Source organism: Notolepis coatsorum, assembly GCF_963971535.1.
Source record: "Notolepis coatsorum genome assembly, chromosome: 12".
Taxonomy (NCBI): Eukaryota; Metazoa; Chordata; class Actinopteri; order Aulopiformes; family Paralepididae; genus Notolepis; species Notolepis coatsorum.
In genome coordinates, this window is record NC_140176.1 from 25,895,508 (window position 1) to 25,917,468 (window position 21,961).

The following is a 21,961-nucleotide window of genomic DNA, read 5'->3' on the forward strand; positions in this document are numbered from 1 at the left end:
TTTCTGTGTTTTATTAAATAATGATTTTCAGATTTTGAGAAATGGTATTTTCATGGAGAACAGTGCAGCTGCAACAGATAGCACTTTAGTGATAATTTTCTGTAATCCAAATATATATATATTTTTTTATAAATCTCAAGGCCCCCCCTGTCATGCCTCTGCGCCCCCCCTGGGGGGCGCGCCCCCCACTTTGAGAAACACTGGGATAGACGATCTCACCTCCTCCACCTCCTCCACCCTCACCCACAACAACGACAACAACCTGGTCCTCAACAGCAAGAAAACCAAGGAGCTCATTGTGGACTTCAGGAAGACCAGAGCCAGCGCGCATGCCCCGTCCACAACAACGGGACGGAGGTTGAGCGTGTCTCCAGCTTCAAATTCCTGGGAGTCCACATCTCCGAGGACCTCTCTTGGAACCTCAACACCTCAGCACTGGTCAAGAAGGCTCACGACTCTGAACTCTGTTGCAATCAATACTTACAATAAAATGAGAAAGAAAATAGAGGCATATAGAAACCTGTTACCCTTCAACTTCATAAAGTTCTTAAAGAAGTTGTTCTTTCTTTATACAATACAGAAAGAAATGTATACAACTCTTTAAATCATTCTGTAGAGAATTCCACAGTTTTGCGCCATATACGAAAATACACATCTGATTTAAAGTAGTCTGTACATACTGATGCTTAAAATAACATGTTCTTCTATGGTTCTCACCCTAATTCAACACTCTCTATAATTGTTAGTGCTCACAAACCTGCGACACAAAACACCAGCCTCGCGCGGGCGTCCACGGATGTGCCATAGTTACATACATTACATATCTCACACATCTACAGTCTCTCCCTCTGTATTTCTGAGCTGGACATTGGAACACACTGAGGTCGTGATTCCAGCCTCCCAACTGACCTCCGACTTTGAATTGAACGCGACATGAGGCATAACCGTGGCGTTGAAATGGGCTCTTTGCCATACCTTATAGATGAGCATTATCCAAAGCCTTCTAATATATCTATCCCAATTGGGATAGTCGCCACCGAAGTCGATTTATTGTGTTGTAGGTCATTATTAGTCTTTGGAACAGGTGTTGGTGGAGTAGACCCAGGGGCAGACCTAGCACATTTGACGCCCTAGGCGAGGTTCACCCCCCCCCCCAAAATCAAAACATCGCCGCGCTACCAACCGGTTAACCCTTTTCACTGCGACAATACACAGAAGGTTAACCCTTTCACGACCGTCGGTTGTGTGATAGTAAAGGGTTAACCCTCCGTTGTGTGGCAGTGAAAGGGTTAACAGTTATACAGTAAAGTACTGCACCAACTTAGCTAACACACAATAATAATAATAACAATAACAACCAATAAAAGAATGTGCAAATTTGCTTTCAAAGAAAATTAAGAAGAAATGTAAAGTGCACTAAAGAATTAAAACAAACAACTTAGCTAACAATCAATGATAATAATAACAATAACAAACAATAAAATAACGTGCAAATTTGCTTTAAAAGAAAATTATGTATTGTAAAATATGTTAAACATATATAATCAAAATATAATATGCTAAATAAACAAACAAATAAATAAAAATTACAAATTTACTTTGTCTAAAGAACTATTTACATTCCACTCCCTATCATCACACTTCAAGGTTAGCCTGTAGCTCCTACTGGTTTACATTTACAGTGCAATCCTTCTGGCCTTCCTCGCTGCAAAGTCATCAATCACATCAAATGTTCCAACTCCTGAGCCAGCTCCTTCCCATCCAAATCAGATTGCCCTCCGTGGTTTAAGGTGTGTACAAGTGCCTCTGCTTGCTTCATCAGCTCTTGGTGTGTCAGGTCTTGGAAGTTGTACAAAATTGCATACCTTTCACCTTGGCACGTTTCTCGTCTTCTTCTTTTCTTCTCTTTTTATACTGGATGGCCGGATGGCTTTTGCGTCTTCATAGTTCTCTAACGTTAGTCTTTCTTTCCTCAACGCTCAATTCTATAAACACTTGACCGATACCCATCAATGCACAGCGCTCTAGCATGTTCTGACTGTGAACACCTAAAGCTGAGGCTCAAACCGACCGACCGTTTTAGATTTTTGGCTCATTTCCCCTTATGTTAGATTTTTTTTTATGTAAAAATAATGGTTGCAGATATAGAGGGGGGCGCCAAAACTGCACTGAGCAAAAAAATAAATAAAGAATTAAAAAATATATATATATATATATTTTGGCGCCCCCCTCTGGGTGGCGCCCTAGGCAACCGCCTATACCGCCTGTAGGAAGCTGCGCCCCTGAGTAGACCAGACCATGAGGAGACACCTGCACTCACCGTCTTAACTTGCTCAATATTATTAATCGCAATGTTTCAGTCTGGGAACTTCTTCTGGGATATTTGTTGTGCTGTGTGTGAAAATAAAAGCTTTATTTCAACCTCCTGATTTTGTCATCCTCAGTCGGAGAGAGGGTCATTGAACTACAGTATATGGGCAAGAAGAATAGACCCAGAGGGTCGGCCTACAGTAGCAAATGTCCATAACTGACTGATTCCCCATTGTTGAAACAGCCAGGTCTGGCTTAATTAAGCTTGCATGGTCTTGTTTTTGTCAACGCTGTCTTGAAAGTAAACCTCTGCTTCTGCTTCCAAACCACATGTGCATCTTCGGGGGAGAGACTCCAGGCCAGGGACAGTCTCCATGAAAACCTACAGGTCTTCGTATGTCACATGGGTTTCATGCAGACTGTCCCTGGAGAATTCCCTGAAACCAAAAGGCACATCGTCCCAAAACATCCTCATTGTTTACAGAAAAGATGGTCTATAGTTTATAGTGTGAGGCGGGAAGGTGTACTAGAAAGTAATTCAATGTATTCTTTATAATAGACTGCCCTCTAGTGGACAGAAATGACAGCACCCAGCAAACCTACTAGGTCGCTTTCACACACATGGGAAGTAGTGGTGGGAAAGTACACAATTGCGCGCACAATACGCACAATATCTCAAGCCCCGATCATGAAAAGTGGATAGATAGTTCCATTCCTTTACTTAGGTTGCACAGTGTAGTGTTATCTGTGCACAAACACACACACACACACACACACACACACACACACACACACACACACACACACACACACACACACACACACACACACCCCCACCACCTCCGACCTAATAGACAGTCTCCTCCCCACCGCATGTATATATTCCCTCCCCGCCGTATGGATATTTCTCTCCCACCCACCCACCCCCTCCTAAAGTACAGTCCCCTCCCCATCATATGTATATACTCTGTCAGGATCTAGGGGTAACAGTACTGTATATTTGAATACCGTTTATGTCACAAATGTATCAGTACTAAATACCTATATGTCCCTATGCCATAAATGTCATGTATGTTGTGTATGTCATAAATGTCTATATGAATTGAAAATGGGGGACCCTGATGGAAACAAGATAAACGTCTTTCTCAGGTCTGCATCCCCTTAACAATTGTGTGTATTGAGCCGTACTGTATTGTACCCATTCTGCAATCTGTTAAATAAAGTTTTCATTCATTCATTCATTCATTCATTCATTCATTCATTCATTCACACACACACACACACACACACACACACACACACACACACACACACACACACACACACACACACACACACACACACACACACACACACACACACACTTGCAAGTATTTTCTTCGTCTAGTTCATTTTTAAAGAGGCAAAAAACAAAAGTATTTCACAAATACATTTTCAAGATATTGAGAGTTAATATGTTTGAATTTCAGACATTATGTTGTTGAGTGACTCATCTCTTACAAGGACTAACACAAGAGAACAGCTACATTTGTTTTGAACTGTATTTACTGTAATTTATGATTGTAAAAAGTTAGTTTACATTGTTAATGTTTTTAAACACTGTAGTAAAACAGACATAGCTATATTCTGGCTTGGGATATTGTTAACAGAACTCAACTTAGGGTGACAATAATGTGGTCAAGAGGCATGGTTTCCATCTTGTGCCTCAACTGGCATGGCTTCTTTTATTCACATGTAAGCAGCAGTATTACAACTCTTCTCTCTCTGAGAGACATTGGGGGAGAGAACAAAAGGGGTGGATACCTTTCCTTTTATAGTTGCCATAAGGTAGGGTACCTGGGTGGCTCCGCCTAGAGCGCCCTCCGGTGGGAGCAGATATATATACAACTAGACCATCACTGGTGGAGACAATCACATATGCAGGTAAACAGTTACCAGTGTAAACAGTCATATTGCACAGTTAGCAGTTACTAACAATCCTATACAGAGCCTCTGATCTCAACAGATATGAAGGCTCCAAAAAGGGTTTTCTCCATCTACAGATCAAACCCTACAATAATCTGAGTATAGGCGATATGGTCAAATAAATCATGGATTGGGGCTTAAATTACAACTAAATACAATTATATTATTATTATTATTATTAAATAATAATTATTATTATTATTATTATTATTATTATTATTATTATTATTATTATTATTATTATTATTATTATTATTATTATTATTATTATTATTATTATTATTATTATTATTATTATTATTATTATTATTATTATTATTATTATTATTATTATTATTATTATTATTATTATTATTATTATTATTATTATTATTATTATTATTATTATTATTATTATTATTATTATTATTATTATTATTATTATTATTATTATTATTATTATTATTATATATTTTTTCCCAGCCTGTATCTCCCCTCCCCTATGCTGCTATGACACCTGCATTTCCCCATGGGTATTAATAAAGGGTCAAGGGTCGTCTACAGGAGGATAGGATCCTCCAAAAAGTCTGCTTCCTCTCAAGGCTTCTTCCTCCAAGAGGGAGTTTTTCCTTTGCTATCGTCGCCCCTGATGATGCTATAAAAATCTAATCTTAATCTTAATCATACCCAGAGGGCAAGTGATGACTTCAGAGTCAAATTAAGTTGTTTTTTACTAGACAAGTACTACAAACCTTTGAGTGTGATCTTCTTAGAATTGGAATGGGTTCTCTTACTCCTAACAGCAAAGGAAAGAGAGAAGAACCCAGTTTGATTCAAACCATATTCACATATCAAATGTAAACTCATCAAACTAGGTGCAGAGCTGTCAAGAAAGTCATGGAATTCCAAGACACGTGTTATTTCTTACCTAGAGTGCTATCTATCCATCCTGATAGTTTTGGTGTGATTTGCTTTGGTTTGGAGATGTTTTCCTTGGTCATCAATGGATCCCCTAATCATTCAAAATGGGGGTAGACACATACATTCATGGTTAACTTGTGTGCGCCTTCTCCCAACCCCCACCCATTCCAAATACTGAATCGAGAACCTCATCCTTCACTCTGTCATCTTTCTCTCCCATTACAGAAGCCGAGACCCTGACACTGGTAACATCGAACCGTCCGACTACATGCCAGCTGGACCAGCTACCCTCCCCACTCCTCCAGATCATAGCACCAGACATCCTCCCATTCCTAACTGCAACCATCAACTCCTCACTCAACTCGGGGGTGGTCCCCACCTCCCTAAAACAAGCCAGAGTCACACCCCTCATAAAAAAACCAATCCTGAACCCCACCGTCATAGGCAACTATCGTCCTGTCTTTCTTCTCTCCTTCCTTTCTAAAACACTTGAACGTGCTGTATCCAACCAACTTACTGCTTATCTCTTACAGAATGACCTCCTAGACCCTAATCAGTCTGGCTTCCGGACTGGCCACTCCACTGTCATGCACTTGTCCTAATAAACGAACCTACACTGTAACACGCAACACTTTGATGAACATTGTTACTCAGCTGATAGAGTTGTACCCTTCCTGATGACTTGTCGTACAGAACTTGTAAGTCGCTTTGGATAAAAGCATCAGTTAAATGACTAAATGTAAAATGTAAATGTTGTGTGGTTAGGGGATCGATGGATGTGATAGAGCAGTATAGGTGTGCCGCGGTACACTCTTAAAGGAACACGTCAACATTATGGGAAATGTGCTTACCGTCTTCTCCAGAGTCAGACAAGAAGATAGATATCAATTTCCTCTCTGTGTGTTCAGTGAGGGGAGAGGCCATAGAGGACGTGGAGCACTTCACCTACCTAGGGAGTAACATCAGCAGGGATGGAGGAGCAGACAGGGACATAGAGGCACGCATCAGCAAAGCACAGGTAGCATTCAGGATACTCAGGCCAATATGGTTGTCCAAGCAACTCTCCAACAACACCAAGCTACGGATCTTCAATACCAATGTGAAGACTGTCCTGCTCTACGGCTCTGAGATGTGGAAGACTACTGAGGGCCTCACAAGCAAGATCCAGGTGTTTGTCAACAAATGCCTGCGCTACATCCTCAAGCTGTGGTGGCCCATCAAAACCACAAATGAAGAGCTGTGGAGGATAACCAACCAGGACAGCATAGCTACCACCATCAAAAGGAGAAAGTGGAACTGGATAGGGCATACCCTTAGGAAGGACTCCAACAACATCACTAGACAGGCCTTGGACTACAACCCGCAGGGGAAGAGGAAAGCCGGTAGGCCGAGAAACACCTGGAGACGTTCCACACTCCAAGACCTAAAGAACATCGGAGTGAGCTGGAAAGAAGCAAAGGCCCTGGCCCAGAAGAGAGTGAGATGGAGAGCTCTGGTGGACGCCCTATGCCCCCCAACGGGGTAAAGAGGATTAAGTCAAGTAAGTCAGTGTTCAGTAGAAAGCTATCCGGCTGCAAGATAGCCTATCTTAGCACAATGAATGGAACCAGATACAGACCACTAGCTAGTTTAGCACAAAGCGACACAGAAGAAAGAGAAAACTGGCATGCAAGATTAGGAGTAGGAGTAGGTACATGAACCTGCTCAGTAAACAGATTAGCAATATTTGTAGGAGGGAATCCAAGATCCTCATCTTCACAAATCTGGCCAGCTGCAGCAAAATGGCAATTAAAGGCAGAGCACATTTTAGATTGATCATACACTAGATCAGGGGTGTCAAACTCATTTTCACAGAGGGCCACATCAGCATTATGGTTGCCCTCAAAGGGCCAAAGACCATATAAATGTTAATGTAATGTAAAATAAATGTAGCTACTCATTTACATATTGTTAAACATGTTGTTTCTGTATTTATTACTTATTCAAGTTATACATTTTGCATAGATGTAAAAATATATGTTAGCTTATGTTATTTTAACAAATAATTTTAGTTTATCAGAACCCCATATTACTCCATCAATCAATGATCAAACCATTCAACTAAATAACAAAGAAGAATATCATCAAATACAAGCTATGACATTAAGTTTGTTCAAAACCTTTTTGTCACAGTCAAGAGGGGCAGAACTAACAACTGTGAGCTGCAAAGAACACGTGGGACAGATGTAGCAGATGTTACAAAAACAAATGGCTGCACACAACCTTGCAGAGGCCATACATCCAACTAATGGAAGATAGTTTAATTAACTTTAATTAACAGATTGCAGAATGGGTACAGTACAGTACAGCTCAATACACACAATTGTTAAGGAGATGCAGACCAGAGAAAGACTTTCGACTTGTTTACATCAGGGTCCCCTGTTTTCAATTCGTAATGAAATTGCTATTATGTGTCTGCATGAACACACAACTGTAACCGTACTCAAAAATAACAAAATAAGGGTTGTCTCAGTTCACAACTATATTGGTCAAGTTTTGGGTGGGACTTGTTTGCGTCCTGCAGCTTCTTATTCAATTGAGCAAGATGCTTGGTTATGTCACACAGCCAGTTTGCATCCGACAGTTCAGACAATATTTCTTCAACCCTTTGTTACCTATTCCGCCTGGATCTTTTTTGTATTTTGGGCTGTAAAATTGTCAAAGAATGTCTGAGGAGTAAGTGCTTTTGGCTTTTTTCCTTTGTTACTTCATCAATACCTCAGATGTTCAACATACATGTATGTGTAAGAATGTGTAATAACTAAGGCTGTCAAAGTTAAAGCTTTATTAACGCATTAACCCACAATTCTTTTAACGCCGCTATTTTTTAACCCAAGATTAATCTTTAATTTATTTTTATTTTTTTTACCATAGCTCTTGGGGGGCCACATCAAATGACGTGGCTGGCCACATTTGGCCCGCGGGCCATGAGTTTGACACCTATGCACTAGATCATCATATTTGACCTGAGAAGGTAAAGAGGCAGGCAAATTGCTATTATTAGCTTTTACCAGCTTTTAGATGGATTAGAGTAGGTGTTAGTAATCAAATACACGGATGTACTGTATTCTATTTCACAAGGGACGTATATGAAAGCAGTCCAGTGTGCAGCCTCATTACTACGTCTAGCAAGAGACCAAGCTCTGTTTCTAGACAAGAACAGAGATGACAGTTCAAAAGTGAACCAAGGGCTAGATCTATTTTTTTTTTTTTAACTCAAAACTATTTAAGAGGTGCATGTTTATTTAAAACTGACAGGAAAGTATTTGTAAAGAAAAAGAAAATTATTCAACATCTGGAATAGCAGATGTAGAATGTAAATCACTATTATAAAGGTCAACATTTTACATTTAGATGAGGTTCTCTTCAAATGTGTGTCACGAATACACACAATAGGACAATGATCTAATACCCAAGTCAAAAACACCACATGCAGTGATTTTATCACTCGTATTAGAACATATTAAATCAATTAAGGTTGAAGGGGTTTAAATAATCTGAGGCATTTGTCAACCAATCAATGTTAGAATCCCCCATAACTATTAATTCAGATTTACTATAGCGAGAGAGTACAGTAATTCAGCTAGAAGATCAATAGACACCAGCTGATAGAGGTCTATAAATCCCATTAACTACAAAGGAATGATTAGACCCACAATCAACACTAATAGCAATACCGTACATTCAAAACACTTGGGTAAGGTAACAGAATATAACAGAAAAACAAGACCTCACATAAATGGCCACCCCACCACCTCTACCAATTATGTCCATTCTGAAGAGGTTATTATAGCAACCTCCGAAACGCAAACACTGCTGAGAACCATAATGTCAGGGTCTGCTTGAGAAACTAAAATATTCAGGTGGTCAAAGTTTCAGATTTTGGAGAAGACTTCTAATATTTAAATGAATCAGCCCTAAGCCTTTTCTAGCTCTGAATGTAATTGGGTTATTTCAGACCGATTGGAGTAGAGTGAGGAAGACATTAGTCTGAGGAGGAACAGGATTGCAGGGAGAGACAGGTGATATGGAACTCAGCGAGGCAGCGGGTACAGAATCAAGAGTGGAAGGATAACACTTTGGAAGAGTACCTACAGAAGAATGTAATTATCATGATGAATTATAATTATAATAAAAATTATTTGATGGAGCTAGCTACTGTATCAGATGCTGTAAAAGACATCTACAACTTTAGAACCGGAAACACTCAAAGTAATGCCACATGGGACTTTAACAAACCTGGTGATAGAATCAGCAATGATTCAAATCTCAAGTTGACCATTGATACACAACCTCCATCATCAGATAGATCTGCCTGCTTCTCTCACTAGCGAAACTCACACCCATCCCTTCCTGGAGCTGCTCGCTCGTCCCCCAGGAGGCCAGGGCAGAATCCCCCCCCCTCCAATCTATACCAATTTGGCTCAGGAATACTTGTTTTTTTCACTTCCCTTTGGAAAGTAAGGGTCTTCTCTTGTCCAGCACATTACTGGACTCTACCCTAATTGAGCGTATGTGCGTCTCCCCACAAGCACCCTCAACCGCAGGTCACTCCAGCACGGAGCCCAGACCGAGCGGCGAAGTGATGTGTCTCCATTTCCACTCCTAGGCTTCATGCCCGCAGGTCACTGCAGCACGGTGGCCAGACCTTGCTTTTCCCATGTTGCACTTTTATCACAAATTGCAGTTTTGTCACGCTTAGCATATGAAGATTGGAGTTTTGAAAAAATGCTACTATAAGGACTCTATATGAATCTAGCTTTGACTTTTTTCTGTTTCTATTGCAGGCATGGACAGCCTCGACTCATTTGCAAAGTGTGCACGCCTTCATTTTGTCCAGGTTCTCAAGAGCAGGGAATTACTCTTGCATTGAAAGAAATACTCAAGCACTGGTATTCTTGCTTCTTCACTTTGTGTGGAAATAATTCAAACCAACGTTTCGGTCAACAGACCTTCTTCAGGTCATTTACGGAAATGGTGCTTGACATCTCACATATAGCTTACAGTCCAAAGACTTCACACAGGTGTACACCATTGTGCTAATGGTGATGCCCCCCCCTCACTTATCAATGTCAATATGTTGTAGGAACATACATGTCTACAGTCAGAAGTGCGGTGGCGGACCTGCCCATAGAACCACGACATCACACACCGACACATACATTATGAAGTGAAGTTTTGGGGTCATTGCATATCGCTCTGTATGTCCCTGTTGTGTTACTGTACCCACCCAGCAGTTCTGTATCTCTCTGCTGAGGGTATACTGTACAAGATATGCAGTGACCAGAAGACTACAACTGTGTTGTTGTACAGTATGTGTCTTCTGCAGCAATAAATGGTGAAAAGCAGTTCAGAGTCACTCTTCTGTCTCTGACTAAATGAGAACTGTTACACACACACACACACTCACTCACTCACTCACTCACTCACTCACTCACTCACTCACTCACTCACTCACTCACTCACTCACTCACTCACTCACTCACTCACTCACTCACTCACTCACTCACTCACTCACTCACTCACTCACTCACTCACTCACACGTACACACACACACACACACACACACAGACACACACACACGCACACACACACACACACACACACACACACACACACACACACACACACACACACACACACACACACACACACACACACACACACACACACACACACACACACACACACACACACACACACACACACACACACACACACACACACACACACACACACACACACACACACACACACACACACATCGTTACAGTTTTGATTTCCCAGTAAGGATCTATAATTCAGCCTGGAGGTCTGTATTCTTTCATTCGTCCATCGACGGCCGATTCGAACAGAAACACAACAAGGCTACTGCACGGGCTTGTACTTACCATGGGGACACTGGACCACATACCCTGTAGACTACTGTGACCTTGGTCTATAGACTGCAGATAGAGCGTAATGGCATGTGCGGAAAAAAACAGCTGGTGGCAATAGGGGTGGGGTGGCGTGGGGTGGGGGATTGGTAATGGTAGTGATGATGGTCCCATAGATTCAATATGGAATACAATATTTAATAAATCCAAGGTAATGAACTAGCCTATAGTATACACAGATCCCCAAGGCTAATGTCATTGTCATTTAGTCATTTGGCTGATGCTTTTATCCAAAGCCATGAATTGTGTACAACAGGTCAGCAGGAGGGGTAAGTGATATTGTTCATCAATCAGTGCCAAGCTTGAGCGTTACACTCTGACTGCATAGTAGTATAGACATAGTAGCATAGTAGGTAGTAGTATAGTGATAGTAGCATAGTAGGTAGTAGTATAGGCATAGTAGCATAGTAGGGGAGAACGGGGGACGTTGTCACACGGGTAGGTTGTCACATTCATTATATTTCACCACCAGGGGATCCTGTCTCCCATACTTTGGTATTTAAATGTCCAGAATTGGGGTCAGAGTTCACCTACATTGTCATATTTGGAGTGAAACAGCTGAATTTGAGGTGAGAGGACTTTTTGTGTTTTTCATGTCCATTTGTAAATATTCCGCTCCTCAGTATTTTTCTTCTAGGCTTTTACCCAATTGGTTTATAATGAAACAATTATTACCCTTAAAAAGTGTGAAGGGATCTATAGTTTAGATTGTTGTTAGCTAGCTAACTAGGTGTTAGATGGCTGTTAGCCTTGATGCTATCAAGACATTCCAGTTGGGGTTGGTCGTACTCGTCACATTTTCTTTGGGGTTGGTTGTCACATGTTGTGTAGGCTATTATTGTTAGGCCGATTTATTGTGTTCTTATTTTGTATAGGATGGCCTAAAGATGTGTTTCCTGTTTATGTTCATTACGATGCATTAAGTTATGTATTTGTCAACTTGTCAATGCAATTAAACTTTCAAATTTAGTTCTGCCTTCTTGTCTATTCTCAGTCCTTGCCCCACAATGGTGGAATTAACTACCCAAGTTAGGACAGCCGAAACCCGTCCAATCTTTCGCCGTCGACTAAAGACGCACTTCTTCAATCATTATCTGAAATCTAAATCTTGTCTTCTTTTTAAGATTTTCCCATGAAAAGTTTTAAAACACATGGTGACAACCAACCCCATAGTGTGTGACACCCATCCCTGTCATTCCTGTATTGATGTTGTTTACCAAACTGAATAATGACTGAATAACTGAATAAAACAAAAACTTAAGCAACACATTATTAAGAAAAACGTCTTCCAGAGAGCCCCCTCTATGATGCCATTGAGGCTTTCAGGGTGGTGTATAGGCAGGAATGTAGAGTGTAGGTGGGCACAGAGAAAACCATCGCCAGGCCCATCCAACATTAATCATATAGGCTGTGAAACTCAAATAGTGTTAGTAAAATGTAAGGTCTGTTGGCATATGTGAAATGCACGCAAAAATACCTGTCAAGTGTAAAACCAGAAACCTATCATTTTCTATTAGTCACATTGACAAGTAGCTGGATAATCCAGTTTTGACTCCAGTCGGCTTCTCATTAGTTTATGAAATGAGCATCCTTTCGCATACCAGCCTGCCACAACCTTGGGGTCTGATATGAAAATACAGTATGAAAATATATATATAAAAAAAAAAAAACTGATCAATATAATATATAAAATTACCACAACTAAAAACGATGATCATAAAGACACAGAGGGCACCCTGTGAAAATTATGCGACTTCACCTCCTGCACAAAAGCAGTTTGACTAGATTTCTCTCAATAAATAATTGTTTTGGTTCAAGCACAGTTCTCAGGGTTGGGGGCCACATGATATTTCCAACCAATGAAGTAAGGCTACCTCGTGCAAGATTTGGGAACCCCCTGCTCCATGCCTGCACAATATTTCCCTATAGGCCAAATGCCCATAACATAAGTATCATTTATTTATTTATCAGATTCAAAATAAAATTGTTAAAATGATGGTACATAAAAAAAACAGGGGTTGTTGACAAGATCTAGGGCTATAGGCTAACAAACTGAATGATCACTTCGATTCCCTCTGCTTGCGTCATCCTGTTTAGCCCGCGGGACGGGTGCATCAAACCATGTGGAAAACAGATGATCGAGGAGCAGCACAGATGATGAACTTGAACACTGCATAGCTTGACTTTCATATTAAAACCGCAGACTCTGGGCTATAAAGTGTAGTATTTGGAAATCGGGCGACTTGGATGGCGGAAACTGTTTTGAGAAGAGGACCTCATCAAAGTTGCAACGGCATAGTCGTGAACAACTTAGTTTCTCTCTAAAGTTTGGACATTGATTCAGCTGCTTTTGCCTTGCTAATAAAAATAAAATAAAAGATTATCAAGCTTGTAAGGGGACATGGCAACAGACCCTGAAGGAATCAAGCCCGCCGCCCGGAGCAGGTGGAGACATCTGCGGTTAACCGCGCTCTCCTGCCCCAGAAACAGCTCCAGGACGCAGCGCTCTCTGTCCGAGGTCCTGAACGCGCAGGATGGTGGAAGCAGGCAGCCGCTGGAAACCATTTCTGAATTATGCCCTGGTAAGAAGTTAGAATGAACGAATGAATGAATGGATGGATGGATGGATGAATGGATGGATTTATTTTCGTGTCTGGCGTTCCAACATGACCCATCCCTTACTGGATTATTCAGACACATTTTCTAAAACAAAACAAAAATTATAAAAAAAATTAGACACGCCATCATCACGCTGACACACGAAAAACAAAACAAGACAAAATAAATACAAATTAAATACAGATATAAACAAACAAAATAATAACAATAAACAATAAATAACAAATAAATCGCCACGTAAGACCGTTTTGAAGTTGTTTTGTACAGCCCATGTATTTGCTGTTGTGAAGTTGATCTAATCACTTGGTGTGTGTGTATGTGATATATCACCAGAAACTACCCAACCTCGACTGTCTCTAACTATGAGTGAACTCAACACTCTAACTTACCATCTTTAGATAATAAAGTTTGAAAACATTCTTCTGAAAACGTAAAACTTGGTTGGTTCTTCATCTGAGGTACTCAATTAGTTACTGTAGGTTTGAAAGGTAAGTGTAGTTGAGTAAAAGTATTTGTTTATGTCAAAGTATGAAGTCTAGCTATTTAAAAAAAATATTAAGTAGCCTATAAAAGCCTCACAGATGTCCTTAACTGTGGTGTTTGGGTAAATGTAAGGCCAACAACCCTGGTGATAGATAGATAGATAGATATAGATAGATCGATAGATCGATAGATAGATAGATAGATAGATAGATAGATAGATAGATAGATAGATAGATAGATAGATAGATAGATAGATAGATAGATAGATAGATAGATAGATAGATAGATAGATAGATAGATAGATAGATAGATAGATAGATAGATAGATAGATAGATAGATAGATAGATAGATAGATAGATAGATAGATAGATAGATAGATAGATAGATAGATAGATAGATCGATCGATCGATCGATAGATATATTCATACAGAACATTGTTAGACAAAATACTAACATTTGAAACAGGGCTGTCTTCTACTAAAGATGTCCTTAGTTGACCAATAGTCAGTGTGTTGACTAATCGTGCGTGCAATCATCTGTATTTTTGATATTCTTAACTGAAATTATTTTAAGAAATCCCCCCAGAATGGATGTGATGTGTTTTGGAACGAAGCCTTTTGTACAGTATGTCTCTGCAGCTGCAGATACCACGTATTGGTATTAGCTATACACTCTCCACAGAGGAAACAGGAAGGACGTGTTCGTGTCTGATTCCGTACAATTACTCTTCATCACATCCTGATGAGCGCTAATTAGACTGTCGTCGAGCATCTCGTCAGCACGCTAATCAGGGAGCGAGGGCTGTGCTGTGTAAAGAGGTGAAGGCTGAGGGCTACAGTGATCACACTGATGATGCAGGGAAAGACATTATATCACATCATCAAAAATGTACTAATGAATTAAAGTCAACCGTTTTCAACAGCCACTGTAAACCAAAAGAGTGCAATTTACTAGATACTAAGAAACGCATTGCCTTATTTTCCAAATGTTAAAATAAATACAATTAAGTCAAGTGTACATTTCAATCCAAATATTAGTTGAGTTAAAAGGAACACGCTAACATTATGGGAAATGCACTTACCATCTTCTCGAGAGTCAGACAAGAAGATGGATCCCAATTCCCTCTCTGTGAGTTCAGTTGAAAGCTATCTGGCTGCAAGCCAGCCTAGTTTAGCACAAATTAATGGAGGCGGATACAGATCAGCTAGCCTAGTTTAAAACTCAGAGCTAGGCTGGCTGATCTGTATCCGCTTCAATTAATTTGTGCTAAGCTAGGCTGGTTGCAGCCAGGGGGAGAGGACATTTGTATCTATCTTCTTTTCTGACTCTGGAGAAGATGGTTAGCGCATTTCCCATAATGTTGTCATGGTCCTTTAACTAACCAATCAATCAATCAATCAGATTTATTTATATAGCACATTTAACATGACACATGTCAACCAAAGTGCTGTACAGAGGGTAGATACACATAGATACTTTTAGACAACATATAGACAACAATCACATCTCCGTTTTACGGGAGGGCACACACACAGGAAAACAGGGCATGAGTCAGTGAACATCGGGAAAAGCTAAGTTGTTCAAGTTTATTGTTAACAACAATAATGTTATTGTTATTGTTTTTCTTTTTAACACTTTAATCGCCGAAAACGCCGGAACTCGTCTTTCCTAGCCATGCTCATTCTGCCGAAGACGCCGTAACTCGTCTTTGATGTCAATATTTCAAAAATCTGTCATCGAAATCATATTTCCTTTCCGGAGCCCTGAGACACACTGCAAAGCTCCACTGAACTCTCTAGCGGATCAAGAGCGCCATCTGGTGGCCGATCGGCAGATCGCCAACCGGAAATTAACCTTTGAACCGGTAGTGCTCATCCATATGTGGTCCGGCCACTCGCTATCGTTAGAGAGACTCCGTCTTGATACAGTGAACATCGATCGGTGCAAATAACTCGAAAAAACAACATGATTTGGACGTATATACTATTATACAACCTGGAAATGGATCGGGCATTTCTACATCCCATAATAGAAAAAATTCTGTTCCACGCTCATCTGCCAGCGGCGCGAGGAAGCCACGGTGAGTTTCAACGTTATTTTCTAACGTCTTCTATACTAACTGATCTGATGAACATATGACCCACTCTGGATGAATCATCTAACGCTGCCCACGGAATTATAAACGATCCCCCGCCCATCCGGTCATCATCAGATGATACGTAGAAACTTCTAGAAGCACATCCAGTTGAATTTTTTGTATCTCGCACAGATTCCTACCAAACTGTATTTGATCATCAATATAATGCATTTAGGGCTATAAATCACGTTCTGAAGAAAGCTGCAGAAAACGATAAAAACATACTTATACTTTAGACCATATTTTAGTATGAATATGTGAATGAAAAAGTTTAACGTTGCTACACCCTGAACAATACATATAGGACATTGAATGGGCCATAATAATGGCAATTTAGCAATAGAATTTAAAAAGTTATAGCCCTGCAAAGAAGGGGAACTTCTCCATGTTAAATAGGGCTGGCGAGGGATGGTAAATTATGAATTTAACCCCGGCGATTAAAGTGTTAAGATCATCTTCTGTATACAGTATGTACGTATGTATACAGTATATTGATTATTTTGCAGAGCCATACTGTGCAAACTGTGCAGAAGATGATCTAAAAAATCTATTTAAAAGAATTAACAATACTTGAATTACTTAGTTAAACTGAACAAATGTCTGTATTGAAATGTACACTTTTTAAAGTATTGTTAACTTCATCTTCTGCTCAACTGCAATGGCTCTGCAAAATAATCAATGAATCTATACATCCATACATCCATATATACATGCATACATAGATACATTTCCTATCCTTTGTTTTCACATGATGTCACAATGATGTCACAATGCCCCTCTGTAGCGACTTTGTAATGGTTGTTTATGTCCCTTCTTTAGCCTTCTGTTGAACAAAATGTGGGATAGAAACCGGCAGTGAAAACTTAAACTTAAACTTTTTTTTCCATAAATAATTACATTTAATTATTGTATTATAATATTCTTGCATACTGGTCCAGATCCTCATTCATAAAACCCTGAGAGGCATCATGCATGCATAGAACTGAGGCTGGAGGCCTATTGCTTAATGACAAGCATAGAGTGCTGCTTTTGCTTCCGCGTTTTCCCTGATTGGCTGCGCCATGCCCCGCGGCAGGCGCGGCAGCCGAAGAGCAGAGCGGCAGAGCGAGCGGAGCGGCAGAGCGAGCGGAGCGGCAGAGCGAGCGGAGCGGCAGAGCGAGCGGAGCGGCAGAGCGCGAGCAAAATTAGGTAACCGCCCAAGTAATCGGCCATGATTTTCATTCGGCGCTTCAGCTCACCTGGCAGAGCAGCGGTCCTGCGGTCCTGCGGTTCGTTGTTGACGAGTTCGAATCCCATGAATCTTTTTTTTTTAACGTGATTTTTTTTATAACGTGTATTCTTTCGCCGGTTAAGGTTAGGCATGGTTAAGGTTAAGGTTAAGGTTAGGCATTGTTTCGGAGTTGGTTAAGGTTAGAACGGTTAAGTTTAGGCGCTGTTAAGGAGCTGGTTAAGGTTAGAGTTTGTCAAAGAGAATGGCAATATTCTTTCTATGGTTAAGGTTAGGCATGGTTAAGGTTAAGGTTAAGGTTAGGCATTGTTTCGGAGTTGGTTAAGGTTAGAACGGTTAAGTTTAGGCGCTGTTAAGGAGCTGGTTAAGGTTAGAGTTTGTCTTAGAGACAGCCTATTTCCGCACTGCCGCTCTCTCGCGTTGCCGCGGTCACATGGTCAAAGCAGCCAATCAGGGAAAACGCGGAAGCAAAAGCAGCACTGTATGCTTGTCATTAAGCAATAGGCATCCTGGAGCTGTACTCCTCCTACACAGAGAGACCTGAAGAGCACATGCTGCTTACAGACAGAGCTGAAGAAGTGGGAGGGCGGTGGAACTGACTACCCAGGGCCCTGAGCCCTGTTTTTTTTACTAGAAGGTGTGTATGAGTCAACGCTGGGGGCCCAGAGACACAGTATGTGCACAGGCCCCAGAAGTTCTTACACAGCCCCTGCTGACACACACCAGAGGCTGTGAGCGAGAAGGTCAGCTGATAGGCTGAGCGCGCGGTCAGTATAACCCACAGCCACTTAACGGTGGGAAATCAGACCAGCGGGAGAGCGTTGGTGGTAGTTCAGTCCATCATGTGAAGGTCATGGGTGAGGAGCTGAGCTCGGGGGAGATGGCAGGTCAATACCAGGGGGCAGGGGCTGAAGGAGCCCAACCAGCTCCTGGGCCGATGGCTTTCTGACCTTACTAGTCGACATTAAGAATGAACAAATGCCATCAAATAAAACCATGGATTTGGCAGAGATAAGATGCCAGAGAAGGTCTGAGTGTTGGTGGTGTCGCAGGGGATGGCAGTGTTGGTTGTATGTGTGTTGTGTGACTCTTTTCTGGCTAGTGATAGTGGTTGTTAGCAAAGCAATAGGTGTGTCTTTGCTGCTCTCTAGTGGCTATGTCACATACAGCAGTGGCAACTATTATCTGCCATCTATACAAATAAATGGAATAAACTCAATATTGGTACTGATTCAACAGTGGCTTGGGAGGTTGAGCGGTCGTCTGGTAATCCAGAGGTTCCCAGGCAGCGTGTCGATGTGTCCTTGAGCAAGAAACTTAACCCCTAATTGCTCCCGATGAGCAGGTTGGCACCTTCCATGGTTGCCTCCGCCGTCGGTGTGTGAGTGAATGGGTAGAATGTCAGGAACAAATTGTAATATATATTATATATGAATGCAGTAATTTGATTCCAAGCACTTAAAGGACAGCTTCACTTTTCTTTTGAGCCCAGGCCCTATTTAAACATTGTCTGGCATGATGTTTACTAGTACAGGCCAACATGTCACTGATCTATTGGCCTGTACTAGTCAGCATCATGTTTAAAGATATTGTTTAAATATAGCCTGGGTTAATATATCTGTATCTCTATCCCCCTCTCTCACTTTTCTCTCTATCTCTCTTCCCCTCTCTCTTTTTCTCTCTTTATCTCTCTCCCCCTCTCTATCTTTCTCTGTTACCCTGTCTCTCTCTCTCTCCCCCCTCCCCCCCGCTCTCTCTCTCCCCCCTTTCTCTTTATTCTCCTGTCTCCCCCCCCCCCCTCTCTCTCTCTCTCTCTCCTCTCTCTCTCTCTCTCTCTCTCTCTCTCTCTCTCTCTCTCTCTCTCTCTCTCTCTCTCTCTCTCTCTCTCTCTCTCTCTCTCTCCTCTCTCTCTCTCTCTCTCTCTCTCTCTCTCTCTCTCCTCCTCTCTCTCTCTCTCTCTCTCTCTCTCTCTCTCTCTCTCTCTAGTCTCTACCACTCCCTCTCCCTCTTTTCACATATCCATGTTCCTCCTGTTTGATTGCCAGGCCAATTTAGACCAAGCCTTGTTGGTCTTTTGTTAAGAGTTCAAATACATCCTCATACTTCCTCATTTCACAGGTGCAATACCTCATTTCCCATTGCGCCCGAGCACCGAGTTAAAGGGACACTTCACCAAAAAACATATCTCTGCACATCTGCACATAATCTCACACACATCCAAAAACCTTAAACAGTTTTGCACACATTCATTTAGTTTGACAGTGATGTTGATATTCAAACTCAACTGTTCATCTACATTTATGTGTTTTTGGATGTGTGTGAGATTATGTGCAAAACAAATCAGCATTGCTTTTTGGTGAAGTTCCCATTTCATAACTGTGGCTGCACTAGGTGGTGATGTCCGTTATCCTGGTGTATAATAGTAAATGACTTATGTTGCACAGTGATAGCAGCTTCACAGAGAGTTCGGCCTCTCACACTAGAAAGGAGAATGTGAGAGATTATGTGCAAAATAAATCAAATCAGGACACCTGAAATCTCCACAGAGCACACAAAGTAATAATAATAATAATAATAATAATAATAATAATAATAATAATAATAATAATAATAATAATAATAATAATAATAATAATAATAATAATAATAATAATAATAATAATAAATAATAATTCATTGTATTTATAAAGCGCTTCTCAGGAACCTGAAGTCGCTGACATTAGGAGGGGAAAACAGAGAAAACAAAGAAACAAAAGGAAGACCATGGGGAAAACAGGGGAAACTGTGAGGTTTGGTCCGCTCCCCACCACACGCTTCTGGAGCAATGATCAATTTCATCCCGCAGCTGTCACAGCTTGTCATCAGCGCCCTGTGGCTTTATATACCCTGATCCCCCTAATATCGATGTTGGATCGTTTTGAATATACTCCTGCATTTGCCTGTCTTTCCCGTCGCTGTTCCCTGTCTGTTGCTCCCCAGGACTTTCGTGAAGTAATCCCTGTGGAGAACCTGATTCCCCGTACGAAGCTGTGCCTCGTTTATCTGCCCGCTTTACGCGTTGCGCTCTGGTGAGTTTTTGGAAACAGTTCTTTTTGGATCACCAGTTTTTTGTGTGTTTGTGAAACACCGAAGAGATCCCGTTTTTGTTATACTGTTCTCACCTATTTTTTGTGTTGGATTTACACTTTGGATTACCGTATTGTTTTTTCTCTGGACTCTGCTAACTGTGTGTGTTACACCGAAGATCAAGTCACTTGGATATTTATTTGGATCAGTCACCTCTCTGTTTCTGTTGTGAGCCGGGCTAACTCAGATTTCTCTCTCTCTCCGGTTCCACCTGGAGTGAAAGCTGGGAGGATCTGCAGAGCGGCTTCAGACGTCACAAGCTAATTCCTCACCACCACCTACTGGGAGAATCTGCAGAGCCGCAACAATCTTCACATGCCAGATTCCCCGTTTGTTCTGTTGCTCAACTTAATTCAACCTTGTGACTCTGAGAATAAATACGCCCTTGCTTTGGCTAACTCTGAAACAACTCTCTCTGTGCCGTTGCGCTTGAGGTCGGTTACAAACCCTAACAGAAACAGCATGAAACACAGAGAACATAAGGCCACAGTAACAAAGATCAAAACAGGTTGGAGGGGGGGGGGGGGGTTAAGGTTGGGGAAGGTTGAAGGCTAGGGCGAACAGGTGGGTTTTGAGGCGGGATTTGAAGGTGGAGAGTGTGGGGGAGTCTCTGATGGTCTGAGGGAGGGAGTTCCAGAGTCGAGGTGCAGTGCGTGAGAAAGTAGATTTTCATTGTCAGGAGCTTGACCCCATTGACCTAGCATTGGTTTGTGGCTAATAGGCTGGAGCTAGTATTGAGGAACATCATGGATTGTGCTAAGAGGAGACTCTATCAACATTATCAGTACAGCAATGTAGCATAGGCTCCGTATAGTAGGACTGCCTTGACGTTGGTGTTAAAGAATCGGACTTTGGTGTTGGAAGTCAGTTCTTTTGAGCTCCAGATGTTCCGTAATTGCACAAATGCTGTATGTGCTTTCCTTATTCATGCTCTGACATCAGCATCTGTGCCGCCCTGCTTGTCAATAACACTGCCAATGTAGGTAAAGGCTTCAACTTCTTCCAAAGCCTCGCCATCCAGCATGATTGCGTTGGTGTTGTTTGCTGTATTGGTCTTGAGGATCTTAGTCTTGCCTTTGTGGATGTTGAGTCCCACTTGCGCGGAAGTGGATGCCACGTTGTTGGTCTTCTCCTGCATCTGTTGTTGGGTGTGCGACAGTAGTGCCAAATCGTCAGCATAGTCCAAGTCGTCCAGTTGCATCCAAGGTGTCCACT